Source organism: Sturnira hondurensis, unplaced genomic scaffold (assembly GCF_014824575.4).
Source record: "Sturnira hondurensis isolate 20B ecotype Veracruz unplaced genomic scaffold, ASM1482457v3 Scaffold0002597, whole genome shotgun sequence".
NCBI lineage: Eukaryota > Metazoa > Chordata > Mammalia > Chiroptera > Phyllostomidae > Sturnira > Sturnira hondurensis.
In genome coordinates this window covers 1,189,857-1,203,161 of record NW_028075228.1, presented here as the reverse complement: position 1 = coordinate 1,203,161, position 13,305 = coordinate 1,189,857, and the positions used below count along the sequence as shown (strand labels likewise).

At 56.5% G+C, this 13,305-nt stretch overlaps 1 protein-coding gene across 4 annotated transcripts in view; it reads right to left on the bottom strand.

Moving 5' to 3' along the window:
* CBFA2T3 (CBFA2/RUNX1 partner transcriptional co-repressor 3) overlaps positions 1 to 13,305 on the bottom strand; it is a 97,436-nt gene that overhangs the window by 49,780 nt on the left and 34,351 nt on the right. For 2 of the 4 annotated variants that reach the window (XM_037040169.1, XM_037040170.1), the window contains exon 1: positions 9,054 to 9,412. The exons of the other annotated variants lie outside the window; for them this stretch is intronic. The gene's annotated coding sequence lies outside the window, so the exon portion shown is untranslated. Of the gene's footprint in view, positions 1 to 9,053; positions 9,413 to 13,305 lie in introns of those variants that run through there. 4 annotated transcript variants of the gene reach the window in all.

Genomic DNA, 13,305 nt, shown 5'->3' with positions numbered 1-13,305 from the left:
AGCAGAAAAGGTGGAGTTCAATAAAAAACTGGGCGGGGGAGGGTTGCGTGACCTCAAGGCCACGGTGACAATTTGGTCTGTCCCTGGAGGGGCCGCACCTAACTGGTTTTGAAGGGGACCCCTCTGGCTGCCATGCAAGGACCCCAAGCTACCTCCCAGGCGAGGAGGCAAGGATGGAAGCTGGGAGACCAGATGCAGAGTCTTGCTCATGCCACGGAGGTTAGACGCAGGGAGCAGGGAGATTCGGTAACTGTTTGTGGAACTAAATACAGCGACAGCTTGCAGGCAGACTAGCTGCTGCTGTTCAAACAACCCTCTCCAAGCACCTGGCAAGGGCGTCCCCACCAGCCAGTGACCCTGGGCAACTGCATTCACCACCCCAGGCCACGACGTGGTCACCTGTGAAAAGAAGATGGCTGTGACCACCCTCACAGGCTGTGGAAGGACCCAGCGACACATGCAGGGAAGCCTAAGCCATCAGGGCAGGTAGCTCCACTTCACTCATCCCTCAAAACCCAGTGGACAACGACTTAAGCCTAGAGCGACCACAAGACACAGCAATTCCTCTCCCAGGGTGGTAACTGAGAAAACTAAGCACGTGTCCACGTGAAAACTTGCACATAAACGTTCACAACAGATTATTCACAACTGCCAAAGGGTCGGAACAGTCCCGATGGCCGTCAGCTGCGGATGGTCACATAAAACGTGCCCATCCATGCCGTCGAAGCTCAGTCCATCACCAGAAATGGGGGAGGTGCGGACACGGGTGATAAGGACAGACCTCAGGAGCATCGTGCTGAGTGAAGGAAGTCGGTCACAGAGGCCACAGGTGGTGTGATTCTGCTACTAGGAAATGTCCAGAAGAGACAAACCCACAGAGAAAGATTAGTGGCTGCCGGGCACTGGGGGAGGGGACTGGGGAGTGAGCACAAATGGGTGTGAGGTCTCTTTTGGGGGTAATGAACATTTCGGGGAACTAGACGGTGGTGACGGTTGCGCAGTATCGTGAATGTGCTGAATGCCACTGAATGGCACACCCCAAGAGGGTTAAAAACAGTGGGATGGAGGTTCCTCAAGAAATTCGAAATACAACTACCCACCACATGAACCAGCAATTCTGGGTGCACACCAGAAAAGAATCAAGAGCACAGTTTTGAGCAGATATTTGTGCATCCACATTCATAACAGCATTATTCACAACAGCCAGGGGGAGGAGCAACTCCAGCGTCCGGCAGCAGAAGAAGGGGTAAACCAGACGTGCTCCTTCATACAATGGAATATTGTTCAGCCAAGAGGAAGGACACCGTGACACAGGCTACGACACAGGCGAACCTTGGGGACACTATGCTCAGTGAGATGAGCCAGGGACAGACAAACACACGAGTCCACTCCTATGAGGTCCTGAGAGGAGTCAGATCCACAGAAATAGAAAGTGAAATGATGGTCACCGGGGGCCAGGGATGGGGTGGGGATTGGTGTTTGATGGGGACAGAGGTTCAGTTTGGGGAGCCAAGAAGGTCTGAGGATGGAGGGGGGTCATGGCTGCCCAACAATGGGAAGGTACTTACTGTCACCAAACACTTAAAAGGGGTGAAGATGGTGAATTTTATGTTCTGTATATTTTAGCACAATTTTTAAAAAGCCAGCGTGGAGACTGAGACAGGCCGGCGATGACCCCTCCATTCTCTCCCTCCAGGAGCCTGTGTCCTGACTGCATGGGACTGGGGAGCCCGAGCTCAGTGTGAGGGGCACAAGTGTGGGAGGGGCCAGGTTGAGCCTCCTCCCTCAGGGGCTGGGACCCTACCTGCGGGCAGCACTGATGTGGGAAAGTCACAGCTGCCCCCCTTCCAGGTTCTGTGCTCTTGTCCGCAGGGGACTAAGCAGTTGCGCAGGGAGGGCAGCGGCCCTGGGCTGGTGCTGGGGGTGTCTTATTATCTCTACCCAAAGACACCCCCCCTATATGCAGGTATGCCCTTAGCGGGCCGGGAGGGGCTGTAGGGGATGGTCTGCCCAAGGAATCTCCTAAATCAGGAGGTCTAACTGGGCTGAAGGCCATTGTGACTGTGAGGTGCACCACACAGGAAAGGGCTTCAGGGCCCCTGAAGGGGTCTCAGGCCCTGTGGGAATCAGATAAAAGCTCTCTGGCCACGTGACCTTAAGGTTTACCAAGTCCAGGACTTCACAGTTATCTCCTCAATGTGGACGCTCCCAGGGCCATTGTAAGCCCTGACTTTGATTCAGAAAGAGAAAGGGAGCTGCCCGGACCAGACCATGCCACCTGCTGTGGTGGGCCCTGCGACCAGGTGCGCAGCAGCCACGGTTGTTGAAATTCTAAAGGAGGTTTTTCTGTGGACAGGAAGAAGCTGAAGCTCCAAGGAGCCACTAAAACGCCATGGTCAAGGGCTAGCAGGTAAGCTGATTTAGAGTTTGGGCATCTGACCCCCAAAACAAGGCTCTCCCATAACAAACCCACGTAGATGGAGGGTACGGGTGTCCTGGGAGAGTGATGCGGATATATAGTGACAGGCATCATGGGACAGTCCATGTAGATGTATAGTGACAGGCATTTGGGGAAAGACCATGTAGATGTAGAGTGACAGGTGTCCTGCAAGAACCCATGTTGGTTGTGTACTGACAGGTATCTGGGAACTGTCCATGTAGTAGTGTGGTGACAAGCAGCATGCAACAGCCTGTGTAGCTCTGTAGTGACAGTCATCTCGGGACTGTGCATGTGGGTATATAGTGGCCTATGTCCAGAGACTGTCCATGCGGGTGTGTAGTGATAGGTGTCCTGAGATGTCCGTGTGGGGGTGTAATGACAGACGTCCAGGGATAAGGCCTTTGCTGGTACCTGCAGTGGACGCTGACTTTGGTCTCTGGGGTGCGGGATTCCGGGTGGGGCAAGTCTGAGTTGAGGACCTGAGTTCTGTACTGGCTCCCACACGAGCCTCAGTCACACTTAGACCATGTGGCCATATTGTTACAGTGCAGCTGGGCTGGGACAAGCAGGCGGGGATTGAAACCCAGCACACAAGCTTCGGCTGGTATCAGTTCTGGCTGCCTAGATTGGCCTGGGCTCTCCTGTGAGGACCCCACTGCAGTCCAGTGGAGGCCACACTTCCTTCTTCTGCTCAGTTTTCACACCCGCACATGCACACACAACATACGCTCACACTCGCACACACCCACGGGTGCAGTCACCCATAAAGGGCTCCTGAGGCCAGGGTGACAGTCCAGCCATGGTCCGCGGAGGAGCTGCTGCCCCTCAGGCGAGAGACTAGGACCTTGGAACCCCAAGGCCTGGGGACATGTCACCACCAGCTGTCTGGGGACCTGGTATGGCAGGAACACAGAGGTTCTACAATTAGATGACCGGGTTCCGAAGTGGAAAGCCCACCTCAGCCACCAAGTAGCTATAAGGAGGGATGACCCCAGCTTCAGTGTCCTCTCTGTGAAAGGAAGGGAAGGGAAGGAAGCTTGTGTCCTCAGGGGGCACGGGGCACAGAGAGCTTGGCCCTGCGCTGGCTGTGTTCCTAAGTGTGTGGAGGTGGGTCAGCAGACACCGAGGCCTGGGCTGTGCAGGGAGGGAGAGGCAGCAGCTGAGGGCAGAGCCATCTCATGCTCCACCCACCAGTGAGCCCCAGGACAGCGCACTGTGTCCCCCCGCCCCGCAGCAGACATGACACCACATCTACGAGCCAGAAATCACCTGTCAGACACACGTGGATCTTCCATCCTTTATCACAACCTGAGGAGACAGGAGCCCTGTAGCTGCATTTTGCTTTTGAAACTGAAGACACTGAGAAGGTGAGTGATTTGCTGATAGTCACACAGCCACTGGGAGAGGAACTGGGGGTTCCTAGCCAGCCAGTGGGAATCAGAGAAGCCAGCATGCTGCCCATTCCCCTCCCCACTACCTCAGAGAGTGGGGAAGGGGTTCCTGGAGCTGAGCCAGGAGCGGTGGCCTCCTCTGGTCTTGAAGACCCCCCCCCCTTGCCTCTCAACATCTCTCCTCCTTGCCTGTATGAGGGGCCCAGGGCAGCTGAAGGACTTCCCTTTCCTGGCTGCTCCCAGGTCAGAACCACGGGGAGAGAGCTTCCTTGTGAGTCCCACATGTCACCCAGGGCCATCGGTCTGTGAGGACTTTTCCTGACCTGCCCCTGAGAGGTCCAGAGGCCTTTTGTCTTGCCTGTCCTCCTTCCACCCTGCCCTCACGGTGGACTTTCCTCTGCTCAAGTAAACAGAAGAATGCCCCAGGGTTAGGACATCCTCTCCAAACCTCCTGCCACGTCTGCCACACTCCCGGCCCAAGGGGCAGCCTGGGTGGCTCCCTGCACCTCAGGCTCTGGAAGGCTGACAGTGTGTGTGGACAGTGAACAGGATGGAGGCAGGCAGCTGAGAGCGTGTGGCTGAGCAGCAGAGGGGGCGCTGGCGCCTTGGCAAAGAGACATCTTCCTTATTACGCATCTTTGTTTTCCTTCCAGTGACATCTGGCTCACCGTGAGGTCCCACGAATTACAAAAAGCAGAAGTCTTAACTTCTGTTTTATTGCTGCAGGAAACCATGCTGCAAACAGTGTGGCGGGAAGTGCATTCTGGTTCTCTAATGCCTGAGGCTCCAGCCCAGCCCCACACCCCATGCCCCGCACCCCGGGTCTGGCTGTGAACTCACAAGTGGAAACCAGGTACCAATCATTTATCACTTTCATCATCATAAGTTTCCATCCCGAATGCCAGGACTCTGCCTGGGTCTTTCCACTGATGCTGCAAGGGCGGCTTCCACTCCAGGAATTTGTTTCCAGACAGCAAAGCCCTGCTTGCATTAGTGTTCTTGGCTAAAGGCGGCCCTCAGAGGCGCTTGGGGGCTGGGCCTTCTCCTGCAGTCTCTGCCCTCCATTCAGCCTTATCCGGGCCCCATGTCAAGGGGAGGAGGTCCCAGCCTTGGGGAACCACAGAAGTAGAAACAGACTTGCTCTTTTTGCCCATAAGACTAGGGGCAGGACCCCAGGAAAAGATTTAGAGGTGTGGTTCATTGTTCCAAACAGTCCCGAGGAGACCAAGAGCCGCAAGCATGAGCCAAAATAAGCCAGCGAGTGAGTGATTTCTTATAATACACAGCGTGGGGCCTGCCCAGCCTGGCCAGGACCTGGAAGACCCAATCTCCTGGAGGCTGTTACATGGTCCCTAAAAGAGCCTGGCAACCCTCTGCACTGCTCCCAGTGAGCCCTGACCCTTCAAGGCCATACCCACCAGTCAGGACTTCCCAGCCTCCTCCTGTCCCTACTTGGACCAGGCAGTGGCTTTGGGTGTGGGTGCACATCAGATCCCCTGGGGCTCTGAGTGAGCACCTGCCTGGGGGCCCCACACTGGCCCTCAGGGTTCCAAACAGAGAAAGCTCCAGGGGCCTGGCCAACCTCCACCCTACAGGAGCAGCAGTATGGAGCCTGCACACCTGTCTCCCTTGAGCCTCTTTGGCCTTAGCATCCCTGACTGGAAAATGAGAAAAATGAGACAGCCAGGGTACCCCCTTCAGGGTTGTTATGAGGTCAAATACCAGGGAGCTTGCCAGCACAGAGCCCAGCACAGTGAGTTTTTGTTGGTACCGAGTTATTCCTGCTCTGCCCCTGCCTGGCACGGCACAGGTGTTCACTCACCGTCTGCTCAGTGAATGGGCAGCTGGTGACAGCTACTTCCTGGAGCCAGTTCTGGGCAGTAAGTGAAATCATGGCGAGGCTGTACTCTTGCATTACAAGTGACAGAGTTCAGGCCACCTGCCTCCTCCCAGGTCTGGGAGGTGACACCAGCTGCCCAGACGAGCTTCCTATCCATGTGATGCTGCGTTTGGATGCCAGACGATGTCCAGCGGCCTCTCGGGGGTCTTGAACAGCAATGATTCTCTCCCGGCTCTGGTGTAAACTGGCAACAGCTGGGAGGGGGCTGGCCTTGGGCACCCGTGACCTGGCCAGGGCAGAGGTGCTCTTCCTCCCCGCTGACCTCAGGAACCCTCTGTGTCAGTCCCAGCTGTGCGTCCCAGCTGTGCGTCCCATGCCTGATGCGAGTCCAGGTAAGAGTTCTGATATCTGAGGCATTAACCTCTGTCAACACGAAGCAGTCAGCCACCTGTCCCCACAGGTGTAGAAGGAATGCTGACAGGAAGGCCAGGGATGAGGGTAGGAGGGCCTCAGGCAAAGGGAAACCAGCACAGCAGTGGGGGTCAGAAGCCAGGTGGCCACTTTCATGCTGTGTGGGGAAGGGAGGGAAGAGTCAGAACCCAGACTCCCCTCCTGGGCCTCAAGAACCTGCACCTTTCTTGGGCATCTGTGAAATAGGGAAGGTTCCTCCAGCCTGGCAGGTGTTGTGCAGACTCAGACAGTGAGTGGGAGTGCTGAGAGGGGCTTGGCCAATAGTCACCGCTCAACCAGGCACTACACTCAGTGCTGTTGTGGCAGACAGACGTCAGGGACTGGTCAGAGCAATGCAGTGGGCAGCCGAGTGCAGGAGGCAACCAGCAGGACAGAGCTGCCCCATGAAAATGCCAGGTCCCTCCCTGAGAGCTTCCTTAATGAAGCACCTACTACTCGCAGCTGGCTCTTCAACATACCCCAGGGAGGTGCATTGCAAAGCCTAATCCCTGTTTTGGACTCCTAATACACACACACACACACACACACACACACACACACACACGTGCACCCCACTCGCTAACAGGGGAGGCAATTCGGGTCAGCTGAATTCAACCACTATCCTGAGCATCCTGGTGCCACAGCAGGTTGAGGATGAATCGGACGATCCTAAACACCACTCACTCATGAAGCCACAGGGAAAGGCGAGGTAGGCTGGGTGCCCCAGGAAGGGTTTGGGAAGTAGGGAAATGCTTTGCTCAGACCCCACCCTTCCGGCTGCCCTGGGGGATAATCGGCTGGCTGGTCCTCTGAGAAGTGGCAGCCCTGCTGGCTCGAATCTTTCGGATTAGTGACCCAGCTTTCCAGAGTCTCCAGATCCTTGCGTAGGAAGGAAAATTAATTTCTTCCAGTCATGCAGAAATGAAAGTATGTGGAGCCAAATCAGAGAGATTTCCTGGAGGTGGTAAGTCAATTATGTGGGTAACCTGGTGACAGAGGAAGAGTGTGGGGACCAAAAGGGCCGGTGGGTGGCCTGCGGCAGCCCCAGAGGGTCCTGGAGGGAGACATCTTGCTGAAATCCTCCAGCCCACCAGCCCTAGCTTGGCTTGTGGGCAAGCAAGTACCATGCACGTGACTGTCCCTTCCTCCCATCACACACAGATCAAGGCACCACCAGAGAGAGCCGGATTCCACCAGAAAATTGGCCCTAATGTGATGTTCTCCTCCCTCTCTGCGTCTGTCTAGCTCTTGGGGAGCACGGAATGCCACATCTGTCCCCACTGCTTAAGCTTATCCTCTTTCTCTCCTTTTCCTTTTCAACATCCGAGTAGCAGCCTGGCCACACAGCCACCTGAGAGGGCTGCTATGCAAGCACGACAGCACGGGCTGCACAGGACAGACCCTCTGCCTCCTGGGCGCCGCTGAGTTTTTCAGCTTCCCTTGTCCAGAGGATAGAAGGGTGGGGTGGGGCAAAGGACAGAGCTTGACCCCAGTGCGTGTCACAGTGCCAGCTTTCTATGAACAAATGCGCCCACGAACTGAGAGCAGGACTTTCCTGTCCCTGTGCTGCAGCCAGGGTCCCAGGGGCCACCTTGCATCTGGCATAGGTAAGGGAGGGACCCTCTCAGGCACAGCCCATCTTTCTCCTGGGGTCTCAACCTCAAGAAGTTTCTCGAACCTTGCAACCACTTGCAATGCTAGGACACAGAATAGCTACCCCCCTTTGTTCCCAGCAAACCCCTGTCCTCTGAGGGTGGACGCCCCGGGAACCTCCTGTTTCTGGGTCTAGGGGAGGAAACACACGCCCAGTTAGACATAATGAAGCAGTATCCTGGCCACAGGGTCAAAGACAGGGCCTGGTGATTATTCAGCTCACTATACACCAGCGCATAAGGTCTCCTCTATTCTTAAAGGGAATATTTTTCTCCCTGGCCTCTGGAACAGGCCCTGTCTCTAATAAAGGGGAATACAGTTTTTTGGGGGGAAGGCAAGGCAAGGGTTCCCACACACACAGGGGTCTACCCACTTCTCTGTGGTGCCTGGGCCCAGCACACACACAGTTCCCAGGGGCTGGAAGGAGGGACAGCTGGGGTTGTATTCAGAGGCCAGTGGCTTGCCACCAGCCCCACTGTCTTCTGCTTCATGTAACCCCATCTAGGGCTGAATTTCCAGCCATCTGTCCCCCCACATCGGCTCACACCTTCCTCCCTGCTGTTCCCACAGCCTGGCTCCCAGCCTGCCCTATACGCAGATGGACTGGCCCCAAAGGGTGTGAGCATAATCACTGCCACGGGGCTGCCGGGAGGCAACGTGGGCTGTCAGGACGCCCCCCCAAGCTTTCAAGCCCCTCCCCATCCATTCAGAGGGGGCAGGACCCCCTGGGAGTGTCTGAGAAGACTTCACCACAAGACAGTCTAAACTCCTGACCACCACTCTCCTGAAGGACAGAGCCAGGGACCAAAACAAGAGAAGGAAGGGTTCAAGAGAGCTTTGAGCACCCTCCTCAGCCAGGTCACTGGCACCTCTATCACTCTAGGGTCACCCTTTGCACTCCCTCCAAGTCACCTGTCACCTGGCCCAGGGCCTTTGCCAGGAAGCCCAGATATGTCAGGGGAGCCCACGGGACTCTCCACCTTCCAAACACAGTTCCCACCTTAAGTTTGACCACATCCCCGGCGGTCAAGCTCTCAGTTCACCTGAGGGGCATGGCGGTGGGGATGACAGTCAGCCTAAGTGGGTGGGCGCTGAGTGGGCTGGCCCCACCCTGACACGGGCTCCAACTTTGCAAAGTGGGGAGGGGGGTGCTGAGGGCCAGCGGTGCACTCGGCGCGGTTGCAAGAAGGGCTGCAAGACAATCCCAGGACAGCAGCCACGGGCGAAGTATGGTGATAGGGACGGCGACAGCGGCACACAGGATGGACAGGGCACTTACGGTCCGGAGGTCCTGTGGATGGAGGCAATCGCACTGTCGCGAGCTGGCTCCTGAAGTGGCTTTTCCTTCGAACTCGGTCCCCACCTCCGTAACTTGGGGGCTATCCACGCTCCGTCTTCTACCGCCTTGCCAGAATCAGGCGCTCGGCGTGGCCGAGGTGTGCGGGGCGGCGGCATGGGCCATACCCCGGCTCGGCTCAGGCTGCTCGCTCTGCCCGCCCGGCTGCCCGAGCGGGAACAAAGCGTGAGCACCGCCACAGGCGGTCTCTGGCCTTCGCGGCCACGCCGAGTCCGGCAGCCGCGCCTTTGGCTCGCGGGCGCCCGGCTCCGGCTGCCGCGCGCTCGCCCGACTGTCTCACAGGGCCCCGCGGCCCCCGCCCCTCGCGCTCCGCCTCCGCCCCCTGCCCCCCGCCGCCGCCGCCGCTGCGCCACCTGCCTCCCTCTCCGCGCCCATTGCACTCGGCTCCGCCCCAGGGCGCCGGCGCCCAAGAGGGGCCCGGGCTCCGAGTGCAGCACACTGGCTGGGGGGAGGGCCTCAGCCCGCTGCGTCTACGGTCCTTGCCCTGGGATAGCCGCGGACCTCCGGGCGCGCCCTACCAACTGTGCCAGGGGCTCTGGGAGGGGTACAGCTGGCGGCCCTGTGAGGGCTGCTCCAACGAGTGGGAGTGGGGTGTGTGTGCTGGTGCGCTGGGTGCCGTGCCGGGGGTGGGGTTCGGAGGGTGCTGCGGGGTCCTGGGGGGAGCTCTTTTCTGCAGTGAGAGAGCTCGGGGTGCGGTGGAGAGAGGGATGCGCACTGCTCCAAAGCGGGTCACCCGCGATAGTAGCGCTCAGTGCTGCGAAGTGGGGAGCGCCGAGTGAATGAGCGGGAGCGCGGGGTGCTGCCGGGGGAGACGCAGGTGCCTTGGGGGTAGCACTGTAGACGCTGTGCAGGGAGCGCAGGTGCGGTGCGTGGCGGGCCCTACGCTTGCGCCCACCCTTGACGGCTCCACAGGCCGCACCCCGGGCGAGCGAGCTGGGGCCTGAAACTGAGCGCGTAGCTGCACACACCCACCTCTGGCAGTTGGCGACTGCCGGCCCCTCAGTTTTAGGAGTCCTAGTGTCTGGCGTCCCGGAGGGAAGCGAGCAGCACGCGCCCCTCCTCCGCCCTCCTGCCCGCCCGCTGCGTGGCCCAGGAACAGCCGGGTTGCCTCTGCGCTGGGCCAGAAGGGGGCGCCTTCCCTCTGCCGCCTGCCTGGGTCTGCTTACCCCATGGAGAGGGGTGGGGGTGGGGGGCGGGAGGTTCGGGAGTTAATCAAGGAGAAAATGCAGGAAGCGCAGAATCCCATGCTCTTAGGCCTCAGAGGCCCCGGCAACTGCACGTACTTTGCGCTCATTTCCATATCATTCATTTTACTGCCAACCCGCAGAAATGCCCCGGGCTGCTGCCTGGGGACCTCGCAAACCCCACTTCACTCCTCTTCCTCGGCGTGCCCTCACCTCCCCATCCCCACCTGCTTTACCCCTTTACCTCATGTGATTTGTGGCATACCTGATGTATTTTGCCCAGTTGTACATTTTAGTAAAATGTACATTTTAGTAAAATCACTGTCTTTTTCTTCCCTTTCTCCCCAACCCACACGTACTTTATTTCTTAGAGGCAAGTGAGGGTCCCAGGGTCACAGTCTTAGGAAACAGAGGGGCCAGAACTTCAGAAGAGCAGGGCCTTGATTTGCATCTCATTTGGCATAAATCTGCATGCGAAGGTTCAAGGTCCCCAATTCTCAAGTATAAAAACACGGCGGTGTGCCAAATATGCCCCTCTTCTTCCAGACTTACGCCATGGTCCTCTCCAACCCTTGGTCTCTCTGACTGAGCTCCGCCCACCAAGGCTAAGCTGGGTGGAGGAGGTGACCAGAAACAACCGAGAGGCTCTGGGAGAGGGGAGGACTGCTCCTGACCCCCACTCCTGCCCCCAACTCCACCTGTGGGCATTGGGCAAAGGTCTGGTTAGCTGAGTCACTAAGTGGTCGCATGGCCCCCTGCTAGACCCTCGACCTTCTGGGCTCAGTCCTTGTAGAAATAGGAGGGGGTGTGGTGAAGGACTTAATTGTAACACCAACCTCTGATATCTACTGTTACCCCTGACTTTCAGAATGTGTTTCATTCTGGGTTCAGTGCAGTCACTGCAGAAGAGCAGAGGGTCTTGAGCCCATTTCAGGGAAGAATGCAAATCTACAAGGGGTGGGCGTGTTGCTTAAGGCCAAATGCTTTATGCACCAGTGTTTGTTGACGCCGACTCCCTTACTCCATGGACTCCGAGGTAGCATTGATTTTAAAGTGCACCAGTGTTTCATGTGCCTCTAAGAAACTGAGAACACGCTCCACGTTATAACCCTTAGATGTGTCTAGATTTCAGAGATGTCAAAAATGTGGGCCAGGTGGGGTGATGAGCGGTGAACAGTCTGAAGCAGCTTCCGGGGGCGGGGGGGGGGTGGCGATCTCAGCTGGGTAAGGAGGTAAGCGCCTCCCCAGACAACCACTGAATTCCCATGAGCATTAGCTGAAGCTGGACCCAACCTGGGCCAGGGGTTCCCTGCAACTTGACCCCTATAAACAGCACATCATTGTCTCAGTTCTTTGTGCTAAATTACCGATTGCAATGTCCATCTGACACACGACTGAACCCTGAGAATAAAACGGCAACCACAGAGACCATGCCCTGAGCCCTTTGTCAATCTGAAGGGCTCCCTCGTCCCCACCCGAGGAAACGGTGCCTGATGGGAAGAAAAAAGCCCACAGAGGCAGTGCTTCTTCCTCTGCTGTGGCAGGTCAGACTGACTGCCAGTCCAGTCTGGCCACATTGCAGCCTTGGAGAGTCCTGATGGCAGCTGTCCAGCATGGAAGAGATTTTGCAAGAGGCAGGCACTGAGCTGAGCACCATCTCTTCATTTTCCCACTTCTTGCCCATCTGCCAGGCAGATGCTACTGGCACCTCCACATTACAGGTGGAGGGACCGAGGCTCTGACAGGATGCACCACTGTTCTCAGCCACACAGCCAACACGAGTGGAGGTTGAATACCAATGCTGCCTCCTCACCCATTTGGTCTCCTTGTTGCCTCCCGTGGACTGGCTTATATCGTTACAATGGCCCGGTCACAACTCCTGGGCACTGTGAGATGACATTTAGGGAGAAAAACCCCATCCCTGCCCCAAAGATATATGCAGTCTAGTTAGCAAGGCAAAATGCATTTACCAGGAGACCCAATCATGGGCAAGGTAGCATCGAGACAAGGCACCACCCTGAAGTGCTGGACAGAGGGGTGCAGAGCGGGCGGGTGGCAGCAGAGAGCAGTGGAGCTGGGAGTGAGTGCCTGGCCCCTGCATCCCAATGTGCCAGTGTCCACAGAGGCACGAGTCTAAGTCACTTAAGAGGAGCTACCCTCTTATCTTCCTGGGTTGTGGCCTCCTTAGGGGAAGCCAGCTCTCCACCAGCATCTAGTGCCGCGCCCTCCCCCTACTCCATTTTGGGGAGGGGACGTCTACTCTGTGAAAGACACTATTAAGAGAATGAAACAACAAACTATAGACTGGGAGGAAATATTTGCAACACACGTTTCTGATCAAGGGCTGTTACCTAAAATATATGAGGAACTCTTAAAACTCAGCAATAAGAAAACCACCAAGTCCATTAAGACTGGGCAAAAGATCTGAGCAGACACCTCACCAAAGGAGATACACAGATGGCGAATAAGCACATGAAAAGATGCTCAACATCAGGTCAACAGGGAAATGCAAATTAAAACAAGATACTACTATACACCTTCAGAATCGCCAAGGTACAGAACACTAATAATAGCAAACGCCGGTGAGCACATGGAGCCACAGGAACTCTCACTCACTGCTGGTGGAACGCAAAACAGTGCAGCCACTTCGGAGGAGGGTTTGGCAATTTCAAAACGGAACTGTTCCTACCATGGGATTCAGCAATCATGTTGCTTGCTATTTATCAGAAAAACTGAACACACGTCTACGGACAAATCTGCACGTGGGTGTTTGTTGCCCAATCTTGGAAGAAAATGAAAAGTCCCTTCAAAAGGTAGAGAGATAAACAAACTCGGCTCCATCCAGACAATGGAAGATTGTTCATCTATAAAGAGACATGAGCTATCAAGCCATGCAAAGACCTGGAGGAAACTAAGTGCATATTGTGAGTAAAGAAGTCAGTCTGAACAGGCTACATCCTGTATGATTCCAACTGAATAACATTCTGGAA